General features: G+C 36.0%; 1 protein-coding gene across 25 annotated transcripts in view; it reads right to left on the bottom strand.

Moving 5' to 3' along the window:
- Positions 1–19,101, bottom strand: part of KDM4C (lysine demethylase 4C) — a 425,929-nt gene that overhangs the window by 399,619 nt on the left and 7,209 nt on the right. For 13 of the 25 annotated variants that reach the window (XR_008291191.1, XR_003416491.2, XR_008291192.1 and 10 more), the window contains one exon: positions 2,897–2,996. The exons of 3 other annotated variants lie outside the window; for them this stretch is intronic. The gene's annotated coding sequence lies outside the window, so the exon portion shown is untranslated. Of the gene's footprint in view, positions 1–2,881; positions 2,997–19,101 lie in introns of all 25 variants that reach the window. 9 more of the 25 variants (XM_053205108.1, XM_053205120.1, XM_053205106.1 and 6 more) reach the window with 3 other exon arrangements.

Raw genomic sequence — 19,101 nt, forward strand, 5'->3', positions numbered from 1 at the left:
CCCAGAAAGACCCCAGCTATAGCCTTTGCTCTACAACCCCTCACAGACAAAACCCAACAGAGAATAGCCTACATTCATGTTGTCCACTCCATCTATTCAATCATCAGTCCTGCTGCAATCTGACATCTCCATCCACAAGTGCATTGAAATCACTCTGGGTAAGGTTGCCAGTGACTTTCTTTTTTTTTATTTATAATTTTTTTAATGTTTTTATTTATTTTTGAGGCAGAGAGAGACAGAGCATGAGCAGGGGAGGGGCAGAGAGAGAGGGAGACACAGAATCAGAAGCAGGCTCCAGGCTCTGAGCTGCCAGCACAGAGCCCGACTCAGGGCTTGAACTCACGAACTGTGAGATCATGACCTGAGCCGAAGTCAGTCACTTAACCGACTGAGCCACCCAGGTGCCCCCATGACTTTCTAATTGCTATTGTCTACATGCTGTCTTTAGTCCTCTTCCCAGTCTCTTAGTAGCCTTTAAAACTGAATAAGTCCTCCCCTGGTACAGCTACTGCAGATGGGGAGGACATATACCATCCTCCATTCACTCTCTCATGGTTAACTCCACCCTCCACCCTGAACTCCTTTCTGCACTCCTCCAGAGCCAAATCTTTCACAACTGGTATACCACAAGGTTCTTTCTGTGGTTGTCTTCCCTTTCCATCAGTCACAGACAGACACTGTCATCCAACTGTCCTTACCAATGCCTCAGAAATATGCAACAAGGACCTCTCTCCCCTAAATCCAAGTCCAGCAAATCTAAATGCCTAGTAGGCAGAGCCATTTTTAGATGATTCTCAAACTCAACAGAGAGAAAACTTAATCCAAAAGTTACTAGGAAGAAAAAGGAATCCTTCCTCTAAAATCTGCTTCTCTACCCCACAGTCCCAATCCTAGTTCATTCAATCCATCCATGGTCCTGCTCTGCCTTTTTCAGCCAGCACTGACCAGCATAATCCTCAGAGCTTACAAGTGCATGAGGGAACATGCACACAAGTGGCTGTAATACTACAGGTCAGGGTTATCTCACACATAGACTCCATTATGAAGCCTTTCCTGGCAACACTCCCCACCAACTAATGGTCATTTTTAATGTTCTTCTCACCCTCACTCCATATATACACAGTCATCCCTCATTATTCCTGGTTTCAGCATTTGCAAATTCACCTACTTGCTAAAATTTATCTGTAACCCCCAAACCAATACTTGTGGCACCTGCATGGCCATTCATAAACATTCGCAGTATTGAAATATTTGAATCAGCCAATATCACATCCCTTCAGCAGAGGTCAAACAAGGACATGCTCCCTCTTGTTTCAGTCCTCAAACTGTAAACAAATATATTTTTGCACTCTCTTTAGTGCCAGTGGTATTTGCATTTTTTCTGTTTCTTATTGGTGATTTAGCTGCTTAAAACAGTCCCCAAGCATAAGTTCCTAAGTGCAAGAAAGCTATAATGTGCCCTATGACAAACGTACTAGGTTATGTAACTTCAGGCATAAGTTACAGTGCTGCTGGCATGGGTTCAATGTTAGTGAATCAACAATTATATATTAAATAAGGTGCCTTTAAAACAGAAATATACAGGGGTGCCTGGGTGGCTCAGGTGATTTCCCCTCAGGTCATGATCTCACAGTTGGTGGGTTTGAGCCCTGCGTCGGGCGCTATGCTGGCAGTGCGAAGCCTGCTTGGAATTCTCTCTCTCACTCTCTCTCTGCCCCTCCCCAGCTCATACTCTCCCTCCTCTCTCAAAAAAATAAACATTAAAAAAAAAAAACCCAGAAATACACATAAAACAAGGTGATTGACATACAGCTCAGTTGACAAAAATGTGTGATCAAAGCCTCACAGAAATCTAACCCTGTATTTCCCCTCAGTATTCAGTAATTCAGTATTCTCAGTGACTTTATGTAACATAACTACCAAAAATCATGAGAATCAATTATATCTTAGCCCTTTGAATGAGACCATTCAGAAAAAGCCTCCACCCCTCAGCCCTGGAAGCCATCTTCCCTCCTTCCCTCAAGAATTTCTCCCACTCATGGCAGTAAGCCCAGGCAGCCAAATACTGCATACTGCAATTGACCTGCACAAGCTCCATTACTGCCCTAGGAACTCAGAATTGGGGAAGAGAGGAAGCCATGAAGGGCTGGGACAGCCATTTTTCTTCCTTTTGCATAAACAGAGAATGACCAAAGGAAGGACATTAGCAGAAGGAAGTAGAATAGAGAGAATCCACATAGCCCCAGAGAGAGATTTGAGGGGGGAAAAAAGGAAGGAAAGAAACCAAGCCTCAGACATCGTAGGCATAATGGAAGTCATAGGGTAAACACTCAAAGAGTTTGCATCTGCAAGAGACTGAGTAGTCTGAAGAGCTGAAATCTACATTGCAAAAGGCATTCCAGATATGCTTTAAATTCTTCCAATATGAAGAGGCTTGAATTCAGAACTGGACAGAGTGTGGACCGAATTGGAGACCACAAGGTTTTCTTCTTACTGGAACAGAACTAGCACAGGTAATTTAGCTCTTAAGAACAGTCCTGGCACTATTACTGATCTCTGGATGACAACTAAGACAGCATGTTCATGGAACAAACAAATGCAGCAGCAACCTCCTGCACCCCAGATTTCAGCCATGGTGCTATGATCCCAGACCCTGATTCTTCAGCTTTCTATTTGTGGCAGAATGGCAGATCTGTTAGCAGCACCTCCAGCAGTAGTGTTCTGGGATACATCCAGTGCCTGCTCTCCAAACTTCAACAGCTCCAGTATCAAATCCATTTCTGCTTAAGTTACCCAGGGCAGTAGCCATAATCTGTCACTAAATCATGACTGATAAAATTATCAAATACAAGCTGATAACAATGATGAATGGAAAAGAAACCTGGTATAGAAATACCAGATGTACGGGCATCCAACTCTTGATCTCAGCTCAGGTCTTGATCTCAGGGTCATGCATTCAAGCCCCACATTGGGTTCCACGCTGGGCATAGAGCCTACTGAAGAAAGAGAGAAAGAAAGAAAAGAAACAAAAGGAAGAAAGAAAGAAAGAAAGAAAGAGAAAGAAAGAAAGAAAGAAAGAAAGAAAGAAAGAAAGAAAGAAAGAAGAAAGAAAGAGAAGGAAAGAAGGAAGGAAGGAAGGAAGGAAGGAAGGAAGGAAGGAAGGAAGGAAGGAAGGAAAGAAGGAAGGAAGAAAGAAAGAAGGAAGGAAGGAAGGAAGGAAGGAAGGAAGGAAGGAAGGAAGGAAAGAAAGAAAGAAAGAAAGAAAGAAAGAAAGAAAGAAAGAAAGAAAGAAAGAAAAAATACCAGATGTAAATCAAATGAATGTTTTCTTCATATCTGCTTGCCTTTTATTAGTAATCCTTTCTAACAATCAGTTCCTTGATATATCTTAATGAAATTAACTTGAAGGACTCAAAATTCATTCTATAATATTGAGTACAAATTATCAATTGAGCCACTAAACAAACTAACCAGCCACCTACAGCCACTTACTCTTAGTGGCCTACTATAGTAGAAGCTCTCAATAACCTTCTATTTAACAGATTTGCCAGATAAAGGATACACACTATATATTATCTCTGAAAAACACCACACAGTATACAAACTTGAGTATGTTTATTATGTCTAAGTACCAGTTGAATTGCATGCTTAGCAATCAAGTGTTTATTTCCAATCCAGTTTATGCTACTTGTGCTAATTATCTGACATAATTAAATATTATGTAAATAGATAAAGTGTGAATACAACAATGTTATGTTTCTATAAGATTTAAGTTGAATCTTTTGGAGTGGTCCAGTAAAGATGAGATGATTTTTTAAAAAGGGAAGGGGGATATCAAATGAAGTGTGGGAATTGTAACAGTAAAAGGTTAGGGGGTAAAAGGATTTGTAAAATCTACGATTCCAGCTCATATAACTTCAAATGTTTCACTCACTCTGCTTTGAAAAAATAGAAACTGAAAGCAGTAGATGCTGTATTGGGTGTGGTTTATGCAAAAGAGGAAATGCAGGACTTCAAACTTCTTTCAAAGAAATGGCTTTGCCTTATAACAAAAGATAGGCAAATTATTGTACAAGTTTTAAGTAGAAATAAAAATAATTGATGTATGTATCTTTTTTTATATAATAGGCATCTTTAACCAAAACAAAAACTACTCAATACTTTGGGAAAGAACCATTCTGTCTTATAATAATGAAAGGTCAATAATTGTCAAAAGTCTTTCCACATGGCTAAGGATAGCTATTTCCCTTATTTCTTCCACACTGCCAAGCCTCCATTCAAGCCTTAGAAGAAAGTTAAATCAATGAAGGCGTCTAATGTGAGTTAAAGAAAAACACAAAACTTTGTGGGTTTATTCTTATACTTACTGCTATTATTACTTTTTTTTTTTAACTTTTTCCTTAGAAGAACTTCAAACTTACAGAAAAATTGCTGGAATAGAATAAAAGAAAAAGCCTGCATATACTGCAGCCAGATGATCTGAAGCCAGATTCATCTAATAATATTTTACCCTATTTGCTGCTTTATCAATGTGTGTTCTCATCTCTCTTCTTCCATTAATATATCACCCACACACAATTTTTTTTTTTCTGAACCATTTAAGACTAAGTTGCATACATCATGGTCCTTTACCCCTAAAAACTTTAGAGTACATTTCCTAAGAATAGGGGTCTTACATACATAAAGTTTTCAACTCCAGTAAGTTTAACATAGATACAATACTTGTATCCAATTTCTGTGTTCCAATTTTGTCAAGTGACCAAATAAGATACTTGACACCTTTTTTTCCCTCTAGTAGGGAATTCCATCTAGGATTAGAAAATGCATGTAGCTGTCATGTCTCTTTAGTATTCTTTAATGTGGGATATTTCCAGAGCCTTTCTTTGTCTTTAATTTTTTAAGCATTCAGTCATTTTGTTTTAACATTTAAATAGAACGTGTATTTGTTTTAAATTGAACATTTTCTGGGTGGCCCAGTCAGTTAAGCATCCAACTTCAGCTCAGGTCATGATCTCACAGTTTGTAAGTTCGGGCCCCATGTCAGGTTCTGTGCTAACAGTTCAGAGCCTGGAGCCTGCTTCAGATTCTGTGTCTCCCTCTGTCTCTGCCCCTCCCCTGCTCACGTTCTGTCTCTCAAAAATGAATATATGTTAAATAAATAAATAAATAAATAAATAAATAAATAAATAAATAGAACATTTTTCATCTTGGTATATTTTTTAAGCTAAGAATTTTTCCTTTTGTTGCTGGCATATAATATGTCATTAATTTTTAAATTGATCTCATATCCAGCTACCCTAGTCATCTCATTTCCACTAATTTGTCTATCATGTGAAAATTATCTGAGAATAGTGCTTTTTTTGTTGTTTCCTTCATAAAACTTATTCTTTTTATGTCTCTTTCTCCTTTACTGACCTGTCTAGGACACCCTAGTGCTAAAGAGAAGTAATGACAGGGGAATGTCTTAATATACAGGGAATGCTTCTAGCCTCTGCAATCAGACAACACAAAGAAATAAAAGGCATCCAAATCAGCCAGGAGGATGTCAAACTTTCACTCTTCACAGATGACATGATATTCTATATGGAAAACCCAAAAGATTCCACCAAAAGACTTCTAGAATTGATTCATGAATTCAGCAAAGTTGCAGGATATAAAATCAATGCACAGAAATCAGTTGCATTCCTATACACCAACAATGAAGCAACAGAAAGAGAAATCAAGGAATCGATCCCATTTACGGTTGCACAAAAAACCATAAAATACTAGGAATAAATCTAACCAAAGAAGTGAGAAATCTATACACTGAAGACTATAGAAAGCTTATGAAAGACATTGAAGAAGACACAAGAAAATGGAAAAAGATCCCATGCTCCTGGATAGGAAGAAAAATATTGTTAAAATGTCAACACTACCCAAAGCAATCTACATAGTCAATGCAATCCCTATCAAAGTAATACCAGCATTCTTCACAGAGCTAGAACAAATAATCCTAAAATTTGCATGGAACCAGAAAAGACCCCGAACAGCCAAAGCGATCTTGAAAAAGAAAACCAAAGCAGGAGGCATCATAATCCCAGACTTCAAGCTATACTACAAAGCTATAATCATCAAGACAGTATGGTACTGGCACAAGAACAGACACTCAGATCAACGGAACACAATAGAGAACCCAGAAATGGACCAACAAATGTATGGCCAAATAATCTTTGACAAAGCAGGAAAGAATATCCAATGGAATAAAGATAGTCTTTTCAGCAAGTGGTGCTGGGAAAACTGGACAGCAACATGCAGAAAAATGAACCTGGACCACTTTGTTATGCCATACACAAAAATAAACTCAAAATGGATGAAAGACCTCAATGTAAGACAGGAAGCCATGAAAATCCTCGAGGAGAAAGTAGGCAAAAACCTCTTTGATCTGGGCCACAGCAACTTCTTACTCAACACATCTCTGGAGGCAAGGGAAATAAAAGCAAAAATGAACTACTGGGACCTCATCAAAATAAAAAGCTCCTGCACAGTGAAGGGAACAATCAGCAAAACTAAAAGGCAACCAAAGGAATGAGAGAAGATATTTGCAAATGACATATCAGATAAAGGGTTAGTATCCAAAATCTATAAAGAACTTATCAAACTCAACACCCAAAAACAAATAATCCAGTGAAGAAATGGGCAAAAGACATGAATAGACACTTTTCCAAGGAAGATATCCAGATGGCAAACAGACACATGAAAAAATGCTCAACATCACTCATCATCAGGGAAATACAAATCAAAACCACAATGAGATACCTTACACCTGTCAGAATGGCTAACATTAACAACTCAGGCAACAACAGATGTTGACAAGGATGTGGAGAAAGAGGATCTCTTTTGCACTGCTGGTGGGAATGCAAGCTGGTGCAGCCACTCTGGAAAACAGTATGGAGGTTCCTCAAAAATTAAAAATAGAACTACCCTACAACCCAGCAATTGCACTACTAGGCATTTATCCACGGGATACAGGTGTGCTGTTTCGAAGGGACACATGCACCCCAATGTTTACGGCAGCACTATCAACAATAGCCAAAGTATTCAAAGAGCCCAAATGTCCACCAATGGATGAATGGATAAGGAAAATGTGGTATATATATATACAATGGAGTATTACTCAGCAATCAAAAAGAATGAAATCTTGCCATTTGCAACTACATGGATGGAACTGAAGGGTATTATGCTAAATGAAATTAGTCAGAGAATGACAAAAATCATATGACTTCACTCATATGAGGACTTTAAGAGATAAAACAGATGAACATAAGGGAAGGAAAACAAAAGTAATATAAAAACAGGGAGGGGGACAAAACAGAAGAGACCCATAAATATGGAGAACAAACTGAGGGTTACTGGAGGGGTTGTGGGAGGGGGGATGGGCTAAATGGGTAAGGAGCACTAAGGAATCTACTCCTGAAATCATTGTTGCACTATAAGCTAACTAATTTGGATGTAAATTTTTAAAAATAAAAAATAAAGTTGTGTGTGTGTACATATATATGTATGTATATATATATATGTATGTATATATACAGGGAATGCTTCTAACCTTTAGTCTTCAAAATTCTTACTATGTATAAGTACCCTTTAACAGGTTAGAAAAGTTCTACTCTATTCCCTTCTCCAGGAGATTTTTTGTTGTTTTTGTTTTGCTTTCAAATCACAAATAGATGTTAAATTTCATCAAATGCTTTTTCTGTACCTGTTACAATGGATTTTCTTTTATCTATTATTGCAATTAAATATGATTCTAAAGTTGGGGCACCTGGGTGGCTCAATTGGCTAAGCGTCTGACTTCAGCTCAGGTCATGATCTTATGGTCAATGGTTTTGAGCTCCACACTGGGCTCAATTCTGACAGTGTAGAAACTGCTTGGGATTCTCTCTCTCTCCCCCCTCTCTCTCTGCCCCTCCCCCACTCATGCTTTCTCTCTCAAAATAAATAAACTTTAAAAAATATATATGATTCTAATGTTGAACTAACCTATATTACTAGAATACACCTGATGCCATATCACACTACAATTATCTGTACTAATATAATATTTAAGGTTTCATATTCTGTCTTCCTAAGTGAGGCTAGCTTATAATTTTCCTTATTCACACTATCCTTGTCTAATGCTGGCATTAGGATGTATCAGCCTGAAAAAATGAGGCAGGCAGTGTTCCTAAAAGAGACAAACTTTGACTTTGTTAGGGTTAGAATTAAGTATTATTTGAATACTTTGTAGAACTAGCCTGAAAAACCATCTGAACCTGGCATTTTCTTTGCAGTAAGACTTATAACTACAGAATCAATTCTCTTAAATGGTATGTTTCTACTGCTTCTTGTTTTGTGTGTGTTTTAATGTGTGTGTGTGTGTGTGTGTGTGTGTTTTATTGAAGTAGAGTTGATACCCAATATTAGATTCACTTCAGATGTACAAAATATTGATTCAACAATAATATATACATTATGAAATGTTTACCACAATAAGTGTAGCTACCATCTGCCATAATATTTCTACTCCTTCTTGAATCTGTTTCAGAATTTATACTTCTCTGGAAAACTGTCCATGCAAATGTATTTGCCTAAGTTTTTCATGGCCTCGTGTATAATAAAGTAGTCTTTCCGGTCCTCATGCTATTCCTATCCATTGTTTTTTATCCAAGGTAAGAATCCACAGCTCCTATCACTCTCAAAAATATATCACACATGAGCCCAAAAAATAAGAGTTACTGGATTTGATCACAGCCACAGAAGTGAGCTGAACTGTGCCTCCATCAATAGCACAGTGACCTCACCTAAGCACCTCATCTTTGTTAATGTTAAGTCTCAGTAACCCTTAAACTTGGGAAATTGAACAAATTCAATGTTCCTACAACTGGTGAACAGTGGTTCCACCAGTCCTCTGAAAAATAAGAATGAACTTTATTTTTCATAAAGTTCCAGTTTTATTCTCAAAGAATGCTTTCTACTTTGTTGATATTTTTTGGACAGTAGGAATAGATAGTAAGTTTTCTTTGATACTTTTTTTTTTTAGAAAAAGTTGACCCCAAAAAAAAAAAAAAAGGAAAGGAAATTAAAAGTTGGCAAGCCTATGTCAATCCAACTTATTTTTTCAAATCCAGAAATCTGGGAACCAATAAACTATATGATCTCTAACACCTTCATGGCCACAATGTTGTACGTAAGAGAGAGGAAGGGACAAAGGATAGAGGGATGGAAGGAACTAATTATTTACATTAACAAAGATCAAGTAACTTACTCAAGCTCAAGTTCTTATTTAACCAACACCTTCCTGATTTCCAAGCTTTTAACTCTACAATACCCCCATCCTCTATTTAAAGAGATAAATCTTCCAAATGTAACATTCTTAATGAATCTTTCTCTCAGTAAAAATGGCTTCCAATTGCAAATCACTCTAACTTCAAAGCATGACATGTAAGATAACTAGTCCCATCATTTTCCTCCAAAGCACATAGATTTTCAGATCTTACTGCCTATCCCTCCTAAATCATTCATTCCATCAAATGACAGCTCTGTTTCTACAGCTAAATACAAAGATTAATCAAAGAAGTTGCCTGATAAAACTATTTAACTTCAAGGACCTGGAGGCAATAAGAAGGAAGAAAAAAATAACTTTCTTAAGATAAGAGAGCCATCTCGAAAGTGCAAAACACAGGCATTGACTACTGAAAGAGCTACACTCACTACAGAAAAGATAACAGAAGAGACTACAAAGTCATTCTGAGACAATCCCAAAAGAGGTATGTCCAAGCCAAAGCAGAAGGAAGAATCTTTGTATCACGTAATGGCAGAGCAACAGTTTACAATTAATTATCAATCAAAAAGATAACAAACTTACTCAAGGTCACATAGCTTTGAAAAGATAATTATAGATATTGCTGAGATTTTGCTGTAGAGGATTAAATGGACAGGGAGGTAGAAAGGGAGTCTGGGGTGCTTAAAATATGCTTCCATCTAGCTCTGGGTACAGAATCCAAAAGTAAAAAGAATTCCTCCCAGGATAATCGACACCTAGCTTGACCAAACTCAGAAGGAAAACAACAATAGTAATAAAAGATTGGACAACTGACCAGCAATTCTTTCCCTTTGTCAGAAACTGAAAATCCAGAAGGCTAAGGAATCCTAGCAAAGTCGACAATACAAGACAGTATGTACTTCTGAGTCAAATTCAGGGTACAAACATAAATGCTATAAGAGTTCCTAGAGAAAAGAAAAGACCACAGATGGGCACTGTGGGAAAAGGCACAGTGAAGAGGTGGGTTTGAGATGGGCCTTTAAAATAAATAGCATCTGGGTCAAAAAAAGGTGAGCTGTCCTTCTACAGGAGATAGGGAGCACACAATAACACACTAACATAGAAAATAGTAACTCATTTAATCTTCCCAACAGCCCTAACAAGAGAAGTATTATTATTAACCCTATTCTGTAAGTGAGGAATTGGAAGCCTAGATCAACATTCTCAAACTTTTTAGTCTCAGGGCTCCCATATACTTCTAAAGTTTACTGAGGGACCCAATAGTAAGAGCTTTTATTTTTGTGGCACAAATATTTACCCAAACCGAGGAGTTTCTTAAATTATAAATTAAAAGATAAATTTTAAATCCCCATATGCGTGAAACTTTTAAGATAAGTTTAAATTGTTCATCAGTCAAAGGCAACAATGGTTCCCAACCAGGGGTGATTTTTGTCCCCTTGGGGAAACTAACAATGTCTGCGGTTATTTTTGTTTGTCACAACCGGAGGAGTGTTATTGGCGTCTAGTGGGCATAGGCATTTTATTTTAAAAAATAAAAATATTTTTTAATTGAAAAAAATTGATAAAGCAAGGGAATACTAAACACAAAAATCAGGACAAGGTTGCTGAAGGAAAAAAGATGGGATACAAGAGCATCACATAATATCTGGATACATTCATAGGACTGTCCCCTGTCTTTTGCATGCCTCATGCATTACAGAAAACCTTTTTTACATTTATGAAACAACAGAAATGATATACTTCTGAAAATACTTAGAAAATTGAAAAAGATACTTTAAATTAAACCAAAAAAATGTTTTTTAATAAACTTCTATGCTAAAATCATTATTTAATATAAACAATCTTTTTGTAATACCAAACAATCACTCCCAGCTTTTAATTTTGGCAATTCCATATTTGTGTACATTAAATGTATCAAAAGTAAGACAGACCTGCATGGCCAGTAAAGACCTCAACAGCTTTAAGCTGTTTTCTAACCGTATTTTGTGACATTATTTTAATTGAAAAGTCTGTAATTAGGCTCTGTGTTTGTATTCAAGCTCTTAAAGTGGCAATAAATTGCTTGGGTTTCCTTCTCTTAGTCTACTCTGCTATACAACCAACAACATAACTATAAATACCTTTAAATTTACAGATTAATAAAGTGTGGCTCTTTTGGTAAAATAACTTTTAAATAATCATCAACTACAACATCAACAATGATTTTAACACTAAAAGATCATTTGAGTAGGAGCACCTGGGTGGCACAGTCAGTTAAGCATCCAACTCTCAATCTTGGCTCAGGTCTCGATCTCACAGTTGGTGAGTTCAAGCCCCACATAAAGTTCGGCACTGATGGCATGGAGCCTGCTTGGGATACTGTCTCTCCTTCTCTCTGTACCCCTCCTGCTTGTGTGTGCGCTCTCTCGCTCTCTCTCTCTCCTCTCTCTCTCTCTCTGCAAATAAATAAATAAACTTAAAAAAAAGATAATTTGTGTAGAAAATCATTTGTACACTAGGATAAAAATCTTTCCTAGCTATATGAACTATGTATCCTACCAATACTTTTGATCTGAGAGGAAATTTTGACATAAATGAATCATTAATGGCAGAGGAAAAGAAAGTTTACAAATAGCAGTGATTCTAAATAATAAATCTGTTTATCTAGAAAGTAGCTTATTGTGTTTCATAAAAGCAATTTCTCATATTGCAATGCAGGAAAATGTCAGATCTTACAATTCAATGTGTCAAAGTACAGAGAATACGGTCAAAGAAAAGAAAAAAACTCAGTATAAATGCAGACACAATGCTAAATCCTTTTGAGGAAAGTAAAAGATATTCTAAAGTAATATGGATATTACATTTAACAGTAAATTACCTGACAGACAATGATCAAAAGGCAGAGAAAGCATCATCTTGGCATTAAGTTTTTTTTTTTTAAGAATAGAAAATACTAAGTAAAAATGACCAATATTTTCTTTACCACTGAACTCTCCTTCTAAACCTACTATTTTAAATTTAAAGCCAAACATAATCTTTAGCCTGTATATCAATAAAACATCTAAGCATGGAACAAAAAATGCTTTAAAAGTTATGAAGAAGGTAGAAATCATTTTTAAAACATTCAAATTTGTATCTGATTGAGATTCATGACCTTTACGAAAAGGGCTTAAAAAGAGAAATTCTAAAGTTTTCTAAAATTTGAGTTAAAAAAAAAAAACTCATTCTCTGTTAATTCCAAGTTTAGGAAAATCACACAATTATAGTAAAATATGGGTACAGACAGTACCAAAAAATTATGCAGTCAATGCTAACTACCATTTCTGCAAGAATAGCAAAAAAGGGCTGTTCCCCTATGAGTGTGAATTTAGAAATCTGATTGGCTTTCTAAATCCCTATTATTATGCAGAAGGATTGATAAGGACACACAAAACAGCTAAAGGAAAGAAAGCAATTTCAAGTTTGCATAACTTGCACTGCACATAATTGTGAGTTCTAAGAATCTTGCAGGGCTTGGAGGGCTTGGATTGTCTCCGTCCAAGACCTGCAAAGGAGGGAACACTTCCTGGCACAGACAAGACCTACCTGAGTCTCCCAGGTCCCAATGTCCAGACCCAAGACACCTGCAGCAGTACCTGGGCAACTACTGGCCTTGTGTTGCCCACTGCACAGCCCAGCACCCTGAGGCAAGCTTGCTGGCCAGCCCCTCAGCTGATTTCTGAACTGCACCAACTGTGCAATTCCTGGCCTGGCGCAGACCCAATCAATGTCTGGGGTAGAACCCATATCACTACCACCGGCTCTACAGTAAAGCCCATTTTGTATATACATCTGAGATTACCTAAACCATATAGGCCTATCAGAAGAACTCATGAGAGGCCAGGTAAATCACTCATTATTTGTTTCAAACATAAAACATCTAAATGCAATTTTATATGCAAACTCTGAAATTATTTCTAAAGATTCACAATCACACAAGCCATACATGGTATCAGCTATACTGAGCAGGGGAGCAAAAAGGATTGGAAAACATCAGACATAATAATCTGACACTTCTTACTTGTTTCATTATTAATGAATACAAAGAACACTATTTTAAAGAACCACAACAATTAGCACATTTTTCAGCAACTACCTCTCCAAAAAAACCAAGCTTACAGAAAAAGGGTTTACTATATTCTCATCCTGTATGCAATGCTATACCTCGCACAGGTATTTGTTAATCATATATTCTCTTAATCTTAATACCAATACAGGAATTCTTTTACATGCAAACACATCTAAACACATGAAAGTATTTTCAGTGTCTATTTAGATGAGTTTAACTTTCCTCAAAATCTCAAATATTTAACAAAAGTATAATAATCACAAATATAATCATAAAAGCATAAAGGAAAATCATAATCTGTTACCCAATGCTTCTCCTTGACTTATTCTTTTTGAATTTTTATTTTATTTTATTTTATTTTGAGAGAGAGAGAGTAAGCAGGGAAGGGGCAAAGGGAGAGAGAGAGAGAATCCCAAGCAGGCTCCAGGCTCAGCATGGAGCCTGAGGTGGGGCTCCATCCCACAACTCTGGGATTATGACCTGAGCCGAAACCAGGAGTTGGATGCTCTGCCAACCAAGTCACCCAGGACTATCTTCATTGACAACTCTTTGAATAGTGAAATCTTATTAAAATGAATCTTAAGAGAAGGAAGGAAAAATAAGATAAAAACAGAGAGGGAGGCAAACCATAAGAGACTCTTAAATACAGAGAAAAAACTGAGGGTTGCTGGAGGGGTGGTGGGTGGGAGATAGGCTACATGGCACTTGTTGGAATGAGCACCGGGCGTTACATGTAAGTGATGAATCACTGGGTTCTATACCTGTAAATAATACTATACTGTATGATAACTAATTTGAATTTAAATAAATTTTAAAAAATAAAATTAATCTAAAAACAAAAACAAAAACCTTGCATTTGCTTGGTTCTCTACTGTGCTATAACATACAGTACTTCATTTTCATCCTTAAAAGTGTTCTAGCCAGCTATGATTATTACATTTGAGAGATGATGAAACTAAGGCTCAGCAATGGAAATCACTCTCCTAAAGTCAGACAGCAAATACGTGCAATGAACTGACTACACGTTTAGTATTGCCAAGTATAACTGACCTCTTTGCTAGACTCCTCAGCTACCACAAAAAAATAAGCCAAAAGCCCACTAAATTAAGAATAAGCTTGCAGTGGGGCGACTGGCTGGCTAGTCAGTTAAGCCTCTGACTTCGGCTCAGGTCATGATCTCGTGGTTCGTAAATTCAAGCCCTGTGTCGGGCTCTGTGCTGACAGCCCACAGCCTGCTTCAGATCCTGTGTCTCCTTCTCTCTCTGTCCCTTCTCCACTCATGTTCTGTCTCTCTCTGTCTGTCAAAAACGAATGAACGTTTAAAGAAAATGTCTAAAAAGACTTTTTTTAATTTAAAAAAAGAATAAACTTGCACTACCAAGCCCAGACGTTTTCACAGAATTATGCTCAATTTTTAAGAAACGTAATCCAATGTTATTTAAGCTATTCCTGAGCCCAAGAAAGAAAAGAAAATGTTTTAAAATTCTTTAAGAAGCAAGCCTAAATGGGTAAAAAAATTTGACATACGGCCCAAAAAAATTGAGAACAATTCTATGTAAGAATCAATGAAAATTCTTTTAAAAACTGAGGAAGAAAAATCCAAGAGCACATTAAAATAATATATCATGACTAAAAAAATCATCCCAGAGTACAAGAATGCTTCAATATCAGTACATCTGTTATATAATTTTTGTGTGCATGTGTGTGTATGGATAAATACATATAAATGTATGTCTAAACAAACACATATTCTCTAGCTCTGTTCGCTGAAAGGGCACAGGAGCAACACCCAATATCAATAACCATCTAGATCTTTGCTTTTAAATATTTGGGGCAGGAAAAGTTCAAGATAAGCCTGCATATCTCACTGTGCCCAAAAGGGAGGGGATGCTCAAAGAATGATGGGACATGTCAAAAGGACACAGAATCTCACATAAAGGATTCCCATGGGCCAAACTTATGACAATGTAAGCAGCAATATAAATAACAATATTAACAGATTATAACTCATTGAATACCATAGGAAACCATAAATCCTAATAGATAAAAATAAATAAATTGAAAGCTTAATAAGGAGATAGATATTTATACAGTTTTTTAAAACAAAACAAAAAAACTTTAGCGAAACATAGAAGACTCTAGCATAGATCTTAAGCAATCAGAGTGAATACTACCAGTAACAGAACAAAATGAGATTGTATGCCACCTGATAAGATGTAATGAAAAGAATACAGTTCCACCTCTGTGACATTCCTGCCAAACATGCCTCAAGAATCTAATCACAAGGAAACATCAGAAAACAAAAATTAAAGGAGACTATAAAATAACTGGCCTGTAATCTTCAAAGGTGTCAATATTATGAAAATCAAGGAAAGACTAATGACTGCATTTGAGAGTGAAGGGATGTTTAAAGGACCTGAAAACAAGAAAATGCAATGCATCATTTTGGACTGGATACTTTCACTACAAAGAACATTACTATTACAAATGGTGATATATAAAGGACTAAAGATTCGTTGAAAGTAATATGTCAATGGTAGCTTTTTTATTTTGATGGAAATATTGTGTTTATGTGGATCTGCCTGTTTTAGGAAATATATACACTGAAGTACTGAGGAGCAATGGGACATGAGGCAAATTTTTCAAGGAAATAAAAGTTCTTTGTACAATAATTGCAACTTTTCTAAAAAAATTATTTTTAAAATAAAATAAAAGAGAACAAAATTTAAGAAAATATGCAAGATCTGTGTAAAGATTTTTTTTTTAATGTCCTTTCTAAGGACTTAAACACTTAAATGGAAAGGCATACCATATGCTGGGCAGGAAAAGTCAACATCTGAAAGATATTTCTCTGTTAGTCCATCTAAAGACATTCCCAATAAAACTATCAATAGGTTTTTGGAGTTTGACATATTAATTTTAAATTAAAAATAATGATGGAAAATAAATAAGAATAGCCTGAAAAGTTCTGGAAACATGTTATAAATCTACAACAATTAAAACATTGAAGTAATGATGATATATAAATAGATCGGTATACAGAAATAGAACCAACCTAAATCACTTTCAATATTGCCCTGGTTAAATAAAGTATGGTACATGCATACTAGGTAATACTCTGCAATCATTTTAAAAACAGGGATTTCTACATGTACTCATATTTTAAAAACCACATTCAAGTTATAGTGGTAAATGAAAAAATATTCAGAACAGCAAGTACAGATACTACGATACATAAATGTGTAAAAAAAAAATGTGTATATATACATATATATGCTTTACAAAGTATCTTATATAGGCTGTATGGAATATCTCTAGAAAGCCCTAAAAGAAATCCTTTAACCGTGGTTAACTGGGGCACCTGGGTGGCTCAGCCGGTTAAGTCTCTGACTTCAGCTCAGGTCATGATCTCATGGTTCCTGAGTTGCCCCCCTGCCCCAACATATCGGTGTGGAGCCTGCCAGGGAGTCTCACTCTCTCCTTTCTCTCTGCCTCTCTTCAACTCGCATTTTCTCTATCAAAATAAATAAATAAACTTTAAAAAAAATTTTTTTTTAAGTGTTTAACCAAAAAGAGGAAACTGGCTGTCTGATGGCAAAAGTGAGAGTATGTACTTTTTACCTATTTATATCTTCTGAATGTTACACCTTGTTGAATACTTTGCATTGTATATTTAAAATAATATGTATTTTATATATATACACATACATATACATACATATACATATATGTGTATATATGTGTGTATGTATATATACACATATATGTGTATGTATGTGTATATATACGTGTGTGTATATACACACATATATATACATACACATATATACGTGTATTATATATACATACACATATATATACACATATATGTATATATATGTATATATGTGTGTGTGTATATATACATATATAAAATATATTATAGTGATTTTTACTAAGTTAAATTATCAAAAAGGAATGAATTTCCCTATTGCGGGCCCAAATTCCACCTAATGAAAGCTGCCCTGAAAATTCAGAATTCTCAGTAAAGTGTCCAAATTTCAGGTGATAGTTCCTTTTGAGAGTTAAACACATAAAAACAAAATGGGTGAGATAAGCAGACTGCAAAACAAAACACCTGCACCTTCAGTTTTACCCACATAGGGACACCAGTGATCTTTCTAAGTATCTGATAGATTCTCAAAACAGAAAAGAAGGAACAAGCCTGATGTTGAATCAGAGAAAATATCCTTAGGACCAGAATTTCAACAAATGTCTGGTGAAAAACTAGTTAGAAGATGGAGATAAAGACAGAGCCAAAGTGAAGAATTTGACTTCTTCTTTAACCTCATTCAAAGGAGGAAATGTTACTGCATGAAGAATGCTCTGATGAGAAAGTTGAGTACTCTAGAGGGTCAGAGAAGCCCAGCAGTTAAAAAATATATATTGTTTAAACTACTCTTCAACACAACCCATGTCCATCTGCTGGGATCTGCCTGTCACCAAACGATGTGCTTTCCCAAAAAGCAAGACTTCCCAGAAAGAGCCATGAAGAGCAGACAATCATGTTTTGGATCCAGGTTATAGTTCTTCTTATGAGTCTGATCAGGAGGTGACACTGAGGACATTAGGCAACTAATGCCTGACATGCTCTAGATGAACTGGGAAAGTTCAGATTTCTGAACACGCCACACTAAAAATGAGAACAGAATTATGAAATCTCCTAAAAGTGCGCGCACACGCACACACACACACACACACACACACACACACACAAAAGGTACTATCTTTCTAGCCAACTGCTCTTACTTTGGTATTTCTCTCTAAATTCAAGTTTCCAATTCCTCTTCTAGAAAACAATAAATCAATAATATTTAGTATATCTATTTTGTATGGTTATCAAATATATTTTCAAATGGATAAACTACTAAGGCTTGAGTGCTAAAGAAGTAAACAATTTCAGACACAGGTTTGGAAAAATGTACTGATGTTTACTGATTACACAACTGAACTGTCACTGTATGTTTCCTTCAATTTTGTTTATTAATTCTCACTATAACTGGACAAATTTAACAGAAAAAAGATATAACCTGCATATACATAATTCATCCAAATCCTCCCCATCCCTTTAATTCATGCCACACAGCAGAATTTAATAAGGGATATTAGGACTTTCCATATTATCATGCTATGGGCAAACATCAGTGAAACATTCATTATCAACATGTATGAGTAGGACCGGAAGAGACAGAATCCTATTACAGCAAAAAAGATGAACAAGGTAAGCTTTAATAATGTAAGCAAGAAAGGAAAAAAAACACAGACTAGGAGAAGAAACACGGATTGCTGTGCAAGACTACATATCATGAAGGTAGAATGTACATCCCACTTGGACAAAGGTCCCCAAAACAAAGCCACTGGAAACCTGGGCTCTATCCACCATTTAATAAAGGTTTTATTTTTCTTGTTTGTAAATACCTAAATTCATGTTCAGGAAATTTGTTTCTCAACTGAGTCTTTCTGATTATAAATGCAACAATGTTCATTCTAAAAAAATTTTAGGAAGGAAAATCAAAATTACCAGTAATCTCACCACCAAATTAGCATTTCAGCATATTTTTTCTAACATATACACATTTATAAACACATTTAAACATAACTGGGCTCATGCAATGTATACAATTTTGAATAATGCCTTTTTTCATTAAACATAGGTTTGGGGGCACCCTAGTAG

This window comes from Acinonyx jubatus, chromosome D4 (assembly GCF_027475565.1).
Source record: "Acinonyx jubatus isolate Ajub_Pintada_27869175 chromosome D4, VMU_Ajub_asm_v1.0, whole genome shotgun sequence".
Classification (NCBI taxonomy): domain Eukaryota; kingdom Metazoa; phylum Chordata; class Mammalia; order Carnivora; family Felidae; genus Acinonyx; species Acinonyx jubatus.